The sequence below is a fragment of the Arachis duranensis genome, chromosome 1, assembly GCF_000817695.3.
Source record: "Arachis duranensis cultivar V14167 chromosome 1, aradu.V14167.gnm2.J7QH, whole genome shotgun sequence".
NCBI classification, from domain to species: Eukaryota; Viridiplantae; Streptophyta; class Magnoliopsida; order Fabales; family Fabaceae; genus Arachis; species Arachis duranensis.
Genome location: NC_029772.3, coordinates 64,549,024 through 64,563,264, shown reverse-complemented (window position 1 = coordinate 64,563,264; position 14,241 = coordinate 64,549,024). Strand labels below are relative to the sequence as shown.

The following is a 14,241-nucleotide window of genomic DNA, read 5'->3' as shown; positions in this document are numbered from 1 at the left end:
CTATAGGTGATGCGCAATGGGTGGCTGAGTTCCGAGTGTCCTTCATCTCCGTTGTCATCACTATGTCCGCTTGAAGTAGCGGTAGATGTGGAGATATCCGGTTCCTCCATAGGTGGGGTGACAATGCTTAGAAGCTGCTTCATGTGAGCATATCGGCGCTGGTTACGCCTCTCATAACGGTCCAACTTCTTGTGAAGGTCTTCAAGGCGTTGGGCGGCTGATTTTTGTGGTGCGGATGAAGTAGTGGTGTTGCGAGTTGGGGTGGTCAGTCCAAGGTCCTTGGTGACTTCCGGCGGCTTGAGGCACCTCTTGGTCGGAATAACATCACCCTCGACCGGGACTGAGGTCCTCCTATCCTTAGCCTCCCGGTGGACACCGGCTACCGCCACTAATTCGGTCACCATAGCGGGGAAGGGTAAGTTTCCCTTAACATGAATGCGCTCCATGGATTGGCGAATGGCATGCGGAATGTCGACCGGTTTCTCGGTTAGGATGCACCATACCAATAAGGCGAGCTCGGCGGTAATGGACGACCCATGGGTGCTCGGGAGCACATAGTGAGCTAGGATTTGAGCCCATGCCGCGGCTTCTTGAGTGAGGAAACGTGCATCTAAACCTTTTGGTCGTCGCTTTATGGTCCCCCGAATCCAACATGCTTTGGGTAAAGCTATTACGCGGAGGACCGCGCTCCAATCGAACTCATGTTCGTTGCATGCTGACAAGACTTCTTGATAGGCGTCATATCCATCCGTCAATGGCCCAATCTTAAGTACTCCTTGGATGGCTTCCACCGTGACTAACACTTGCTTTCGGCGCACAAAGATTGATGTGAGGAGGGGTGAGTGGTAGTTGGAGTAGAACTCCACCACCCATGTTAAATTGACCTCCTTAGGTTGCCTCAAGAGGAACCTCCATTGCCTCCGGTCAATGTGTGGCATCACTATCGGAGTGAAGTGAGCTGGTAGGACTAGAAGGGGGTCCGGGTGATAATTCCGCTCAATCATCCTTGAGTGAACAAGTTCGCAGTTGCGGTTAGGGAACTTGGTTGAGTCCTTTGGAGGGTTGTCCTTCTCTAAAGCATCAACGGGGCCCTTAGCCTTCTTGAGGAGGGCTTAGCTGTTGGTTCTTGGCCCGCTCTGCTGGTGGTTGGTCTCTTCGGGGCTTTTCCTTTGTTCTTTTTGATGACCATCCTGCGATAGTAAAGAAGGAGATGACATCAAACTCAAGGAAGTGTAATGAAATGGGATCATGCGAGTGAGAAATTGTGCCGTAAGAGTATGGGTATCGTCATTACATGACAGCTGCAACATGTAACTAAGATAATATTTGATAAGCAAGGCAAATCACTGGCATGTGGTATAGGGGTAGTGTAAGCATGCAAGTAAAAGGCATGAGAAGTATATACCTACAAATACCAAGAGTGGAAAGCAACTTATGATAAAGTGAGTGGGTGGATTGTAGAATGTGAGGGTGCACCAAAGAGTGACTAAAGTATTGGGAAAAAAACACATAGTTAAGAAGCAATGAGTTACAATGAGCTCAAAAAATCATGTATGCTTTTTCTCAACTACTTGGCGTGCATCCTTTATGTAGTATGCAAATAGGTGAGGAGGTGGCAATGTGACATTCCACAAACCAATATTAATCACTACAATGTACAATGGTTGTAAGAAAATCATGTAACATATTTCATCCACCAATGCAAAAGAAGTTATAACCAAAACGCCCATAAAGACTAATTAGAAATGAAGCAAAAACACCCTAAAGAAGTGAGGGGCTCAAAAGTGGAAGGAAAAAAGAAAAAGGCTACCTAAAAGAGAATGAAATCAACTAACTAAGAGACAAAAGAGAGATGTAGAGCAAGAGGGAAGCATAGTATAGTACCTTGAGAGAGATGGAAAGGGGGGTATGGGAGAGGAAGTTGTAGAGTAGAATGATGGAGAATGAAGGGAGCAAAGTAGGGACCACCGGAGGTGGGTGGTTGCCGGAAATCCTGGTGGGAGGTAAATGTTTGGAAGGAAAAATGGTAGTGGATAGTAGAGGAGGCAAGAAGAGAAGGGAAGAGGAGAATGATGGGAGCAAGTGTGCTCCCCTGTTATATTCATGTCGGACATCCACGCGTGCGCCCACGGTGCGCGCCCGCGCAGGAAAGTAGGATGGGGTAATGGCGCGCGCACGCACAATGCGCGTGGGCGCCCATGTGCTTGTGCTGGTGGCACAAGGTTGGCTCAGAGGTGGCACAACTTTCTGGAAGAAGTACCAGAAGTTGGCTGCAGGGATGTTGGTGCGCGCGCGGCAGGTGCATGTACGCGGTAATGATGTTATGCCTCAGGCATGAGATTGGCCTGGGATTGGCTCAACTCTCTGGAAAAATGGCCCAGAGGTTGCTGCAGGACTAGGGATACGTGCGCGGCATGGGCGCGGGCGCATCCCTAGCGTCATGAGCGGACTGACGCGTCGGCGCCTAGTGTGCGCACGCGACAGAGGTGGTGTGCTGGGGGCTCAGTACAGGCGCGAAAGTGGCCCAACTCTCTGGAAGATGTACCAGGAGTGCACAGGGGCGATCGGCGGGCGCGCGCAAGATGCACTGGCGCGTCGATCCGTGAGTTGCCAAAAGAGTGCGTACGCGCCATGTGCGCGCATGCGTGAGTGGCCTGTGCCTCAGGCATGGTGCCGGCGTAGTGTGGGCGCAACTTTCTGGAAAATGTATGGAGGGTAATTCTCGCAATCCACGCGTCCGCGCACGTGGCGCGCTCACGAGGATGGCCGAAAATGCCTCATACGCGCGTACGTGCCAGGTGCGCACATGCGGGGAATGGTGTTTTTGCAAAGTTTTCAGGTTCTTACACCAATTCAAGCATTCCACCCCTCCAAACGACCACTCAAGCACTATAGAAGCCTTGTTTAACATGATAAAGTACCAAACGAACGCAACAAATGAAACAAACTTGAAATTAAACCTAGCTACAACTTCATCAAATACCTAGCTACCAAACATGAAGTTAAGTATTGAGCAAGTATCAATTAAAGAAGGATTCAATGGCTATGTACAAATGGTAGATCTTACCATGGTGGGGTGTCTCCCACCTAGCACTTTTATTTACCGTCCTTAAGTTGGACTTCCACTGGCTCAAAGTTCTTGTTCAAGAGGTGCATCCCTCAAGAGGAACACTTCCAATTCCTTGGAGTTCTTTCTTTGCTCACCATGGTACAATTTGAGACGGTGCACATTTACCTTGAAAATGTCCGGACTTGATGGGTGGCGCAAGTGGTAGACCCCGTAAGGTTCTACTTTCTCTACTTGGTAAGGTCCATCCCATCTCGATCTAAGCTTTCCGGGTAGCAATCTCAACCTTGAGTTGTAAAGGAGGACTAGCTCACCGGGTCTAAATTCCCTTCTCCTAATGTTCTTGTCATGAATGGCTTTCATCTTTTCCTTGTAGAGTCTAGAATTGTCATAGGCTTCTAATCTCAAGCATTCTAATTCCGCCAATTGAAGCTTTCTTTCCACTCCAGCTCCACCCAAACTCAGATTGCATTCCTTTATGGCCCAATAAGCTTTGTGTTCGATTTCTACCGGTAAATGACATGCTTTACCATATACAAGCCTAAAAGAGCTCATGCCAATGGGTGTTTTGTAAGCCGTTCGGTATGCCCAAAGTGCATCGGAGAGCTTAGTGCTCCAATCCTTCCTATTCGGCTTCACAATTCTTTCCAACCCATGTTTAATTTCCCGATTAGAAACCTCAGCTTGGCCGTTTGTTTGCGGGTGGTAGGTCGTGGCAATTTTGTGTGTAATGCCATACTTTCTCATGAGGCCGTCCATTTTTTTGTTGCAAAAATGGGATCCTTGGTCACTTATGATTGCTCTTGGGGAGCCAAAACGACAAATGATATTGTTCCTCACAAAAGAAAAAACAACATGAGCATCATCCGTCCGGGTGGGGATTGCCTCCACCCATTTTGACACATAATCGACGGCTAACAAAATGTAGAGAAAGCCATTGGAATTTGGAAATGGTCCCATGAAGTCGATTCCCCATACATCAAAAATTTCACAAAAAAGCATATTTTGTTGGGGGATTTCATCCTTCTTAGAAATATTTCCAAATCGAATACATTGGGGACAAGATTTGCAATGGAAAGAAGAGTCTTTGAGAAGGGTTGGCCACCAAAATCCGCAATCAAGGACCTTTCTTGCCGTTCTTTGGGGGCCGTAGTGGCCACCGCCTTCGGAAGAATGGCAAGCGTCCAAGATTGCTTGGAATTCGGTTTGGGGTATGCACCATCGCACTATTTGGTCCGCTCCACACCTCCACAGATAGGGATCGTCCCAAACATAGTATTTGGATTCGCTTTTCAGCTTATCCTTTTGATGTTTGTTGAGGTTGGGAGGGAAGGTGTGTGAAACCAAGTAGTTTGCTATTGGGGCGTACCAAGGAACTACTTCCGAGATTGAGTGCAACCCATCTAGAGGAAAAGAGTCATTGATAGGAGTGGTGTCACTTTTTGAGTGTTCGATGCGACTTAAATGGTCCGCTACTAAGTTTTGGGAACCACTCCTATCCTTGATCTCCAAGTCAAATTCTTGTAACAAAAGCACCCATCGAATTAATCTCGGTTTTGATTCCTTTTTGGTCAACAAGTACTTTAATGCCGCGTGATCCGAGTACACTACTACCTTGGAACCAAGAAGATAGGATCGGAACTTGTCCAAAGCAAAAACGATAGCTAGGAGTTCTTTTTCGGTAGTAGTGTAGTTGGATTGGGCCCCATCTAGTGTTTTGGAAGCATAAGCTATAACATAGGGAATCTTACCCTCGCGTTGTGCTAACGCAGCTCCTACCGCATAATTCGAAGCATCGCACATGATTTCAAATGGTTGAGTCCAATTCGGTCCTCGCACAATAGGAGCTTGTGACAATGCCACTTTAAGCTTGTCATATGCTTCCATACACTCTTTGCTCAGCTCAAATTCAGTGTCCTTTTGTAGTAGTCGAGAGAGAGGTAAGGCTACTTTGCTAAAGTCTTTGATGAACCTCCGGTAGAATCCTGCATGTCCAAGAAAGGAGTGGACTTCCCTCTCAGAGGAGGGATAAGGTAAACTAGATATGACATTTATTTTTGCCGGATCTACGGAGATGCCTTCTTTTGAAATAATGTGTCCCAAAATAATGCCTTGTTTAACCATGAAATGACATTTTTCAAAATTTAAGACAAGGTTTGTTTTGGTGCATCTCTCTAAGACTTTTTCAAGGTTGCCTAAGCAATGATCAAATGAGTCACCATACACGCTAAAATCGTCCATGAAAACTTCCATACATTGCTCTAGGAAATCCGCAAATAAACTCATCATGCATCTTTGAAACGTTGCCGGTGCGTTGCATAGGCCAAATGGCATACGCTTGTATGCATACGTTCCAAAGGGGCAAGTAAATGTGGTTTTTTCTTGATCCTCTAGAGCAATGTGTATTTGGAAGTATCCGGGGTAACCATCAAGAAAGCAATAATATGATTTACCGGCTAATCGATCAAGCATTTGATCAATGAACGGTCGTGGAAAGTGATCTTTTCTTGTGGCCGCATTCAATCTTTGGTAGTCTATGCATACCCTCCAAGAATTTTGCACCCTTGTTGCTATAAGTTCACCGCTTTCATTTTTGATTGTGGTCACCCCAGATTTCTTTGGCACCACTTGGACCGGGCTTACCCACTCGCTATCCGAGATGGGATAGATGATGTCCGCCTCAAGTAGCCGAGTGACTTCTTTTTTCACAACCTCAAGAATGGTTGGATTAAGTCTCCTTTGAGGTTGTCGGACCGGTCTTGCTCCTTCTTCAAGAAATATGTGGTGCTCGCATACTTGGGGGCTTATTCCCACTAGATCCGCCAAACTCCACCCGATTGCCCTTTTATTTTTCCTCAAGACATCTAGCAACTTTTCTTCTTGTTGAGGGGTTAGCTCTTTTGCAATTATCACGGGGAGCTTGTGGGATTCATCAAGATATGAGTACTTAAGGTGGGGTGGTAGTGGCTTCAATTCCATCTTTTTGTCATGATTTGAAGTTTGAATTTCCGGATGGTTTGTATGGTGTGTCGTGTTTAGTTTGCTTGGATCTTCATTTGCTTCTTCAATCATGTGCTTCTCATCTAACTTTGCAAGGTGCACTTCGGCAACAATGTTGTCGATTGGATCACACCGAAATAGAGAGTGATTCTCCGGTGGATGCTTCATTGCTTCTTATAGGCTAAAACTCACGATTCTCCCATCTATCTCAAATGAATAGGTTCCCGAGTAGGCATCTAGCTTAAATCTAGAAGTTCTCAAAAATGGTCTTCCAAGTAAGATATATGATGCTCTCTCGGGTTCATTTGATGGCATCTCAAGGACATAGAAGTCAATCGGAAACACCAACCCTTTAATATTCACCAATACATCTTCCGCCACACCCGCTACGGTTATTATGCTTTTATCCGCTAGGACAAATCTCACCGCCGACCTCTTTAGCGGTGGTAACTTCAATACCCGGTAGACGGAGAGCGGCATGATGCTAACACATGCACCGAGGTCACACATACAATCTAGGGATTGAACTCCATTGACGGTTCAAGTCACTATACAAGGGCCCAGGTCATCACACTTCTCGGGCAATGCTCCCATTAAAGCGGAAATAGAACTCCCCAATAGGATGGTTTCCAATTCAAGAATTTTGTCCTTGTTCATGCATAGATCTTTAAGGAATTTTGCATATCTAGGAACTTGATGGATAGCATCGAAGAGGGGGATGGTTACCTCGACTTTTTTGAATATTTCTATCATTTTGGGGTCGAGCTCTATGCGCTTCTTAGCCTTCTTTGCAAGTGTTAGAAATGGGAGTGGTTGAGCAATTTCTTCTTCCAAGGTTCTCTTCGTCTTGGGGGTCTCTTTTGTTGGTTGAGCTTCTTCATTCTCAACTATGACTTGTGGTGTCTCCTCTTTCACTACCTCTTCTATATCTATTCCCTCCTCCCCTTGAATGGTTGGGATAGAATTTGAATCCTTTGCTCCCTTCTCTTTTAATTGTGTTCCAGATCTTAGGGTGATGGCATTGATGCCTCCCTTAGGATTGGGTTGAGGTTGAGAGGGGATGACGCTTTGGATTGGGGGTTGAGGAGTGGGATTTGATGATGGATCCATGCGTGCAAGAAGGGCTTGTAGTGTAGAGGTGAGGCCGGTGAGACCAGAAGCAAGTGTGTTTTGTAGTTCCTTTTGGCCTTGAATGATGGTCCGGAGTGTATCATCTTGGATAGATGGGGAGGTCAGGTATGTGAGTTGAGGGGCTTGTGATTGGTTGGGTGGTGGTCTTTGATGTGATGGTTGGTATGTTTGGTAGTTTCTTTGTTGGTTTTGTTGGTTGTATGGTTGGTTTTGTTGGTTGTATAATTGGTTTTGTTCGTTGTATGATGGCCGGTTTTGTGAGTTGTTGTTGTTCCATCTTTGACCTCCTCCGTTGTTGTTGTTGTTGTCCCTATTTCCTTGTTGGTGATTGTCCCTCCAATTTTGATTTTGATTGCTACTCACTTGATTGTAGCTTCCTCCTTGATAAGGGTATCCTTGGTTAGGATTACCGCCTTGGTAGTACCTTTGATTTGGGCGGTCATAGAAATTGTGAGTAGCCGCCAAGGTGTTGTCTTTTTGAAGGCTTGGGCACTTATCCGTGTAGTGGGAATAGCATGAACAAATGCCACACACTTTCTGCGGGACCAATTGTTGATTGTATTGTTGAGGGGGTGGAGGTTGTTGGTATGGTTGAGGTTGTTGTGGTTGTTGTTGGCTCAATTGGAGTTGCTTCAAGATGGATGTCATTTCGCTCAAGGATTTGGTTAGAGCGATGGTTTCGCTACTAGTTGATACCTCATTCACGGTTTTTGGGCGGTTGACTCTTCGTCTCATATGTTGATTGGATTAGGCTAAGTCGATGATAAGTTGCCATGCCTCCTCCGCTGTTTTATATTTAGACAAAGAGCCATTGCTAGAAGTGTCCAAGAGAGTTCTATCTTGTTCTCGCATCCCTTGACATATGTATCCAAGCAACACTTGAGTGTCAATCATGTGATTAGGGCATGCGTCTAGTAGCTTACGAAACCAAACAACCATATAGCAACCTCATCGGATCCTTCCCGTCTAGTTGTTGAGCATATACGATGAAAATCTTTGAGATGTCGAATAGGGTCTTGTGCGGGAAGTCCATGGAACTTAGGTAGGAGGTTGATCAAAGCAGTCTTAAGTTCAAAGTTTGCATTCAAGTTGGGGTGAGTTACATGAAGGGGTTGAAGGACATAATCCGGTGCACCCGCTTCCTTGATAGTAACTCTCCTCGGAGCGGCCATGGTGTTAGTACCTAAAGCAAAAGAAGAGTTGTTAGTGATATTGATGGGAGAATGGTTATTGCCTTCTTCGAGTGACGGTTCAATGTTTACTTTTAGTAAGGTGGGTAAGGTGGTGAAAACCTTTCCCCCTTCCCCAAAACTTAACCGCTTCCGAGCTTGTCTAATATGAAGCGAAGTTCGTTCTATTTCCGGATCAAATGGGACTAAGCTCGGATTTGGTTGTGAACGCATCATGCAATGAAGAAGAAGTAAAAATCATGGTAATGATGGGGGTTTAGTCACTTGAACAAAGAATCACAATGAAAAGCACTATGTACATATACACTTATTTACTCTAAACAATAACATGGCACACTAAGCAATTCCCCGGCAACGGCGCCATTTTGATAAACGAAAATTAGCATGCCGATTTAGAATTCAATAATGGATATGATCGTGAGTATAGTCTAATCGACATTCAAAACTTTGCATCAAACAATCCTACAATCTATAACCGAGATTACTAGTCTCCCGAGTCGTCCTCCCTTGGAATTGCTAGAGAATGCATATTATTGATTAGGAAGCTTTGTTATAGTTCTTTTAGATGTTTAGCGAGAATAGGTGGTAAACTATCAATGTTGAAAGACTTGGCCTAGGGTTGGCATTAGAAATTCTATCATTACAGTTTCTTCAATGATGATAACAATTAGGCTTTGCTTCATTTAGTTAACCCCTAGGTATAGAGGAAAGTTAAATGAGATTAACCAACTTGAGTCACAAGTCCTAGTTTTACCCTAGGGAAATCTAGCTTTAGTGCACTCAAAGTCAATTAGCAATTCCTAATTCCCAATCAACAATTGACATAAGCTATTCAACATTCTCTAATGGTCCAAACCCCTATGCCAAGTAAGAAACTTTTACTCCATAACTAGTATTGGCATTTTATCAAACACTTGATGAGCAAGGATGAAAGACATAGTAAGAATGAGAAGAGATTAGAATTAAAAGCACTTCAACGCAAGAAATTAACAACAATTAACAAAGAACAACAATAGAAATGAACTTCTCAGGAAATTGATAGAATCCAAAACTACAAAATTGAATCTAGGATCTATGAGAATTGATCAATTACAAGCACTAATTGAGATTAGAGAAGAAGATCTATAACATGGACAAAGTAAATTGAGAATTGCAAGTTGATCTCACCAAAGAGTGATTGAGAATTCAGAAATTGAAGAAGATGAACCCTAATGAGAGCTTGAGATCTCTCTCTCTACCCAAGAGTGTAACTACCACAAGGAGAAAATTCTAGAAACATGTAAAAATGAGCTAAAAGTCCTTTAACCCTTTAACCCCTGGTCTTTTTAAGATTTTCCCGCCAAGGCACTTCCCCAAAATGGGACCTCCAACTGTCTCCACGCCCAGGTCACGTGACCCCTAAAAAAAATCATATTCGAACATCGGCGCGCTCGCACAAAGTACGCGCGCGCGCCACTGAGCCATCTCGCAATTCGAGCGGACGCGTGACGTACGCTTGCGCGTCCATGGTGGTCATGGCTCAGCCGCTACACGTGCCGGCTCGTAGCTTGGCCTCTGACTTTGGCTTCTGGCTGCGCAATCCACGCGGGCGCGCCAAGTACGCGCACGCGCCCTTGCTGAAGTTTCCAAGCCTCAATTTCTCATGCTCCCCTCTTTTTCACCCACTTTCCTTTTCTCCTCCGGGTCATCCATGCCCTATATCCTAAAACCACTTAACACACAGGTCACGGCATCGAATGGCACCAATAGAAGAATAGCAATGTATCTAGTTTAGTGCAAAATAGGCATGCTTTCATCCATAAGGCAAAAACTAGGGAAGAAACACAAAACCGTGTATTTTCATATGAAAAGCGTATGGAATCGTTGATAAAACCCCTGAAATCGATACAAGATAAACCCTAAAATTGGGGTTTATCAGGAAGAAGCAGTGATCGCCACTGAGGAAGACTTCAATGGACGTCCACTGACCTCCAATGAGTTCCTTAATGAGGAACCATGGGAATCTAAGGCTCACATTGAGACCATAGAGATTCCATTGGATTTACTTCTACCATTCATGAGCGCTGATGAGTAATCTTCCTCTGAAGAGGATGAAGATGTCATTGAAGAGCAAGTTGCTAAGTACCTTGGAGCAATCATGAAGCTAAATGACAATTATTTGGTAATGAGACTTGGGAGGATGAACCCCCTTTGCTCACCAAAGAACTGGATAACTTGACTAGGCAGAGATTACCTCAAAAGAGATAGGACCCTGGGAAGTTCTCAATACCTTGTACATTAGGCACCATGACCTTCAAGAAGCCTCTGTGTGACCTAGGGTCAAGCATAAACCTCATGCCTCTCTCTGTAATGGAGAAGCTAGGGATCTTTGAGGTACAAGCTGCAAGAATCTCACTAGAGATAACAGACAATTCAAGAAAACAAGCTTATGGACTTGTAGAGGATGTTCTGGTAAAGATTGAATACCATTACATCCCTGCTGATTTCATAGTCTTAGAGACTGGGAAGTGTATGGATGAATCCATCATCCTTGGCAGACCCTTCCTAGCCACAGCAAAGGCTGTGATTGATGTTGACAGAGGAGAATTGATCATTCAAGTGAATGAAGAATCCTTTGTGTTTAAGGCTCAAGGATATCCCTCTGTAACCATGGAGAGGAAGCATGAAGAGCTTCTCTCAAAACAGAGTCAAACAGAGCCCCCACAGTCAAACTCTAAGTTTGGTGTTGGGAGGCCACAACCAAATTCTAAGTTTGGTGTTGAACCACCACATTCAAACTCTAAGTTTGGTGTTGGGAGGTTCCAACATTGCTCTGAACATCTGTGAGGCTCCATGAGAGCCCACTGTCAAGCTACTGACATTAAAGAAGCGCTTGTTGGGAGGCAACCCAATGTTATATTTATCTATTTTCCTTTTGTTATTTTATGTTTTCTGTAGGTTGATGATCATGTGAAGTCACAAAATCAATTGAAAAAGCAAAAATAGAATGAAAAATAGAAAGAAAAATAGCACACCCCGGAGGAAAAGCTTGCTAGCATTTAAACGCCAGTAAGGGCAGCAAATGGCCGTTTAACGCCCAGTCTGGAACCATTCTGGGTGTTTAACGCTAGAAAGGGGCACCAGACTGGCGTTTAACGCCAGGAATGGGCAAGAAGCTGGCGTTAAACGCCAGAAAGGGGCAGCAGCCCGGCGTTTAATGCCAGGATTGGCAGAAAGGGCATTTTTGCACGCCATTTGGTGCAAGGATGAGTTATCCTTGACACCTCAGGATCTGTGGACCCCACAGGATCCCCACCTACCCCGCCACTCTCTCTCTTCTTCACCCACTCACCAATCACCTCAATACCTCTTCCCCAAAAACCCCTCACCTATCAAATCCCACCATTCTCTTCACCACTCACATCCATCCTTCATAAAACCTACCTACCTCACCATCCAAATTCAAACCACTTTCCCTCCCAAACCCACCCATAATGGCCGAACCCTACCCCTCTCTCCACCCCTATATAAACCCTTCTTCACTCCTTCATTTTCACACAACCTAATCACTACTTCTCACCTTTGGCCGAAACAAAAAGGCCCATATCCATCTCCTATCTTTCTTCTTCTTCTACTCTCTTCTTTCTTCTTTTGCTCGAGGACGAGCAAACTTTCTAAGTTTGGTGTGGTAAAAGCATTGCTTTTTGTTTTTCCATAACCATTTATGGCACCTAAGGCCAGATAAACCTCTAGAAAGTGGAAAGGGAAGGCAAAAGCTTCTACCTCCGAGTCATGGGAGATGGAGAGATTCATCTCAAGGGTGCATCAAGACCACTTCTATGAAGTTGTGGCCATGAAGAAGGTGATCCCCGAGGTCCCTTTCAAACTCAAAAAGAGTGAATATCCGGAGATCCGACATGAGATCCAAAGAAGAGGTTGGGAAGTTCTTACCAACCCCATTCAACAAGTCGGAATCTTAATGGTTCAAGAGTTCTATGCCAATGCATGGATCACCAAGAACCGTGATCAAAGTGTGAACCCGGACCCAAAGAATTGGCTTACAATGGTTCGGGAGAAATGCTTAGATTTTAGTCCGGAAAATGTAAGGTTGGCATTCAACTTGCCCATGATGCAAGGAGATGAACACCCCTACACTAGAAGGGTCAACTTAGATCAAAGGTTGGACCAAGTCCTCATAGACATTTGTGAAGAGGACGCTCAATGGAAGAGAGATTCAAGAGGGAAGCCGGTTCAACTGAGAAGGCATGACCTCAAGCCCGTGGCTAGGGGATGGTTGGAGTTTATCCAATGCTCAATCGTTCCCACTAGCAACTGGTCCGAAGTTACTATAGACCGGGCTATCATGATTCATAGCATCATGATTGGAAAGGAAGTAGAAGTTCATGAGGTTATGTCCCAAGAACTTTATAAGGTGGTGGACAAGTCCTCTACCTTGGCAAGGTTAGCCTTCCCTCATCTCATTTGTCACCTCTGTAATTCAGTTGGAATTAACATAGAGGGAGACATCCTCATTGATGAAGACAAGCCCATCACTAAGAAGAGGATGGAGCAAACAAGAGATCCCACTCATGGACATGAGGAATTTCCTCATCATGAAATCCCTGAGATGCCTCAAGGGATACACTTTCCTCCACAAATAGAAGGATGGAGTGTTAGTCCATAAATAGAAGGATGTGAGAAGAGGGGAAGAATTTTTGAAAATAAATTAAAAAATTTTGAAGAAATTTTGAAAAATTGAAGAATGATTTTTCAAAAATTAAAGTTGGGAAAGAAATAAAGTGATTTTTGAAAAAGGTTTTGAAATTAGAAATCAAAAAGATATGATTGAAAACTATTTTGAAAAAGATGTGATTAAAAAGATATGATTGAAAAACAATTTAAAAAGATTTGATTTTTAAAATTAATGACTTGGCTAACAAGAAATTTAAAAGATATGATTCAGACATTAAACCTTTCTCAACAGAAAAGGCAGCATACTTGAAATGTTGAATCAAATCATTAATTTTTAGCAAGTATTTTTGAAAAATGAAAGAAATTGATTTTGAAAATATATGATTGAAAAGATATGATTTGAAAAAGATTTGATTTTGAAAAATTATGAAAACTTGAAAAAAAATTTGAATTAAAAACAAAATATTCTCTCTTGTGCCATCCTGGCGTTAAACGCCCAAAATGGTATCCATTCTGGTGTTTAACGCCCAAAATGCTACCCTTTTAGGTGTTAAACGCCCAACCAGGTACCTTGGCTGGCGTTTAAATGCCAGTTTTCCTTCCTCACTGGGCGTTTTGAACGCCCAGCTTTTTCTGTGTAATTCATCTGCTGTATGTTCTGAATCTTCAATTCTCTATATTATTGACTTGAAAAGACACAAATTAATTTTTTTTTGAATTTTTAATGATGAGAAATAATCAAAATACAACTAAAATCAAATAAACAATGCATGCAAGACACCAAACTTAGAAGTTTGTTTACTATTGACACTAACAAATTGAGAATGCATATGAGAAACAACAAAACACTCAAGACAAGAGAATTTAAAGATCAGAGCAAGGAAATCATCAAGAACAACTTGAAGATCAATGAAGATCAGAGCAAGGAAATCATCAAGAACATCTTGAACATCAATGAAGAACATAATGCATGTAATTTTCGAAAATTAGAAGACTAAAAACATGCAATGGACACCAAATTTAAAATTCGACACTAGACTCAAACAAGAAACATAAAATTATTTTTGGTTTCAGATTTTATAATTTTTTTTTTGGATTTTTCGAAAATTGAGTGGAAAAGAAAATAAGGATATCAAAATTCTTAATAAGAATTTCCAGGAATCATGCAATGTTAGTCTAAAG

General features: G+C 43.4%; 1 pseudogene; it reads right to left on the bottom strand.

Moving 5' to 3' along the window:
• Positions 1–3,130: 3,130 nt before the first annotated feature.
• Positions 3,131–14,241, bottom strand: part of LOC110280960 (uncharacterized) — a 116,433-nt pseudogene continuing 105,322 nt past the window's right edge.